This window comes from Polistes canadensis, unplaced genomic scaffold (assembly GCF_001313835.1).
Source record: "Polistes canadensis isolate GaletaPanama2010 unplaced genomic scaffold, ASM131383v1 scaffold_182, whole genome shotgun sequence".
Taxonomy (NCBI): domain Eukaryota; kingdom Metazoa; phylum Arthropoda; class Insecta; order Hymenoptera; family Vespidae; genus Polistes; species Polistes canadensis.
The window spans coordinates 31,851-35,872 of NW_014569729.1; the positions used below are offsets into that span (position 1 = coordinate 31,851).

The 4,022-nt window shown below is 27.2% G+C and overlaps 1 protein-coding gene across 3 annotated transcripts in view; it reads right to left on the minus strand.

The window, feature by feature from the left end:
• The window catches only part of LOC106789428 (potassium voltage-gated channel subfamily KQT member 1-like), a 25,526-nt gene that overhangs the window by 17,271 nt on the left and 4,233 nt on the right, over positions 1-4,022 (minus strand). The window lies entirely within an intron of this gene.

Here is a 4,022-nt window from a genome sequence, read left to right on the forward strand (position 1 = left end):
TAATTATTTAATCCATACGAATGTACGATTGTAATCAACAAAAATGCATTAGTTAATATTAATAAATAATAAAATAAGTAGAGGAAAAAAAAAGAAACTAATAAATAAATCTATAAGTACATGTGTACTAACCACGTGGCTTGTTTTATGACATATATATATATATATGCATTCTATTATAACACACACCGTCATTCCAAGGTGGTAAGTTATAGGGGGGGTTAAAACGAAAAATTGATCTCAGTCACGACAACTCGATATCATCATTCGATCGAAAAACGATATTACACGAAAGGATCTATGTCAGGTTAACGTTAACACGCATAACATAAAAACCAACACTACGATACGATTGATTCTTATCACTGTGATCATTTGATGCCCTTAACGATAAATAAATATGTTGAATCGTACAATCATAATAATAATAATAATAATAATAATAATCTATTTAAAAAGAGATTCGCGAATAAAAACCGTGAAAAGATGTTTGAAATGAAATTTCTTTGTTTTCTTTTGTTTAGAAGATAGAAAATTTGTTTTCAGAAGGAAAAAAAATAGGTGGATTAATTTAATGGAAGACAAAAAAGGATGAAAAATAAAAGATGGGATTGGGTGGGATGATGAAACTGATTTATTTACTTGTTTGTTTTTTTTTCTACTTCTATTTTTTTTTTGTAAAGCAATTCCATAGAGACAGGTAAACGATAGATAAAGAAAGAAGAAGAAGAAACAAATCGTAGGTAAGTGTATATACGTCAAGTATGGTTTCATGGGACGATAGTTATTGATTTTCGACGCACAATTTATTGTCCCGTTGAAACGAGGGTATTGGTACACGCGATACCACCTGAAAGAGACCAACAGACTAACAAAGTGTAGGTGTGTATATATATATATGTGTATGAGTATATATAAGTTAATCGAATTACTGCATAATTAATGCATCGTAAATTGGTGTAGCACATTGGAAAAAATTTGTCCACCCCTTTCTTCTTCTATTATCAGAAATATTAACTTGCTTTATTTTATGTTTCTATTTTTCTATTTTTTTTCTCTATTTGTGATCAATGATTATGCGAGTTTGAGATATAATAATTTTCTATCAAGGAAATACGAAAAAAAAAACATAAGAAGAATATTATATTTATATATATAAATGTATTTTTTATGGGATGGACTATAAATAATTAATTCGAATAAATTTTTCTAACGAAAAACAAAATTATATTTTTTTGTATCGAAGAGTATGTTTGCATTTGAAGAAAATAAAAATAAATTTACATCGAATTTTCTATCAGGGACGTACATGAAGCTATTAGGACAAAAAAATATAAGAATATTATATTTATATATATAAATGTATTTTTTATGGGATGGACTATAAATAATTAATTCGAATAAATTTTTCTAACGAAACATAATTATATTTTTTTTTATCGAAGAGTATGTTTTGTAAATAAAAATAAATTTACGTCGAAGTAAAAATAATAATTTAAATTCGCGATATATCATCCCCCCCATGAGAGTGATTTCAAAAATAATGTTACATTATAAATATCATGCGATCAATTTTTATATTCCATTAAATTTTGTTAATAATTTACTTTGACATTCTTATTATTGTATTATTGTAATAAAAACATTTTGTTTTATTTACTTTTATTTTACTTGTTTAATAATTCAATATAAATAACATTGTTGCACTTTACTTGTAGAAATTGTTGGTACCCTTTTTTACGGGGTTTGTCTCATATATTCCCCTTACATCTCCCATAAGTTTTATCCAATCGATATTGCCCTTGTTTTCCTTCCACCAATCAAACAATCAACGTTTCCCCTAAAAAACCTTTCACTTTTTCGTTTCGCTTGTTCATAAATTTCTTCTATTTTTTTTTTTCTTCCTTTCTTTACTCCTTCTAAAAAGAAGTTTCACTTAAGAAAAGAAAAAAAAGAACGAAGAAAAAACAAGTAAGCGTACGTTAATTGCGTCTCTTTGTACCGTCTTCCCGCGGAAGAAAACAATGCATTTTGTTCTTAAAGTAAAAAACTAGGCCAATTCGGACCTAGATTTTGTATGACATCAAAGAAACGACGATTTTAAATGAGAAAAACCAACTGGGTATAAAACTCAGTTTTATATCTATGTCGTCGTCGTGATGTTTCATATGAAGGGGCGGGGGGGAGAGGGGGAGGGGGTGTGTGGAAGAGGTATAAAAAAAAAACCATAAAACGAGATAAACGTTTGTTAAAAGTTACGAACATTTGTAATAATGACCTCCGTTAATATTATCGGAAATAAAGGAAGTACGGTAGTAATAGAAAAAAAAAATAGAAAAAAAAGAGAGAATAAAAAGAATCAAACAAAAGGAAATGAAATGAAAATGAAAAAGGAAAAAGAAAAGGAAAATAAATTAAAAATGAAACGTCTAATGAGCCAATTAAGATCTCGTTAAGATTTGTCAAGTAAGTTAAAAATAAATCCTTGATAATACTGCATATATATGTGCACATACACATATATATATACATATATATGTGTATCTAAATTATCTTTTCACCCATCACCGATAATAATAAAAATAGTAATGTTAAATTATTCCAGACGAATAAAGAACAAACCAACGTTCGATCACGTCAGATCGAATTTCTCTGATAAGAAAAACACGGAAGTATTCGACAAAGCGAATCCTATGTATTTCAAGATTATTTAAGATAATATTGACGTAATCACGATGACCGATTTCTAACTAATCTTTCAGATATTTTTATCCTCAATTGATCTGTATGATTTGTACTAAATGTATATTCTATCATTTCTTCGTGATCAATCCATTTGTTTATTTATATATTTTTTTTTTTTATTAATAAAATGACATTCGTAAATATAATACGATTAAATAATTATTTAAGTAATAATTAATTAAATAATTTGTTAAAGTAACGTATGTGATAAGATAATTATTGTTACATTTGCGAAAAAAATTTATTTTTTTTGAAATATCAATCACATAATTGAATGAAAATTAATAACAAAATATATCGACACGACATTTGTATATTTAAATACAGTTCAACAATTATGGTTGTGATACTCGTATAAACAATTTAAAAACCAAAACCAATATCACCCGAACGATTTTCAAGACCTGTTAATTTGTTCTCTATGATGTATGTAAATTTCGTGTGCACGTATATACGTACAAACGTGTGTTGCACGTATATATGTATAACTTTGTATATATGTGTATGTGTGTATTTACGTAAAACGTCAGCTTAAAGTGAAATCGATTAATGCTATTTTCCTTTTTTGTTTGCGCGACTTCGGGGTCCTTTTATCTTTCACACCAGGGTAAAATAACAAAGAATGTTATACCCACGCGATGCGATAGGTCGATCGATGGATCAATCTTTCTTTTTTCTTTTGTTTTTTTTTTTCTTTCTTTTTCATACAAATATTGTTTATGAAATATCGACTGGTTAACTGCTGCAACGCGACGTCGATACGGTTTCTTACTTATTCTTTTTTTTTTTTTTTTTTTCTTTTTTTCAATATTCGTTTTTTAACATGGAGCTTTTTCGTTATAACGAAATTCATCTCGGAAATTTTTTCATCGAAATTTTTTTTAAATCGTTAAAAATGACGATTTCCTTTTTTTCTTTTGCTTACTTTGATTCGTTAATATTAATTAATAATTGGAGTTAGAATTTTGTTTTATTCATCATTTTTGTCATTTCAAATATTTAACATTTAACAACGAGAAGAATCAAGTGTTCAAGAAGAAAAAATACGAATTTTAATTTTAAATATTAATACTACACAAATTTTATGAGTGGAGAGAGGGAGGGGTTACAATGTGGTAATCATAAAATTAAAAAAATGTTACATTTCACCCTCGTATGTTAGGCTCGAGAATTTTTCAACCACCTTACACTTATATATATATTTCTTGTTATTTTCTTGAATTAAATTGCTAAAGAAAATGTTATTTTTCCATTTGAAACGAAGCTGATACATATAT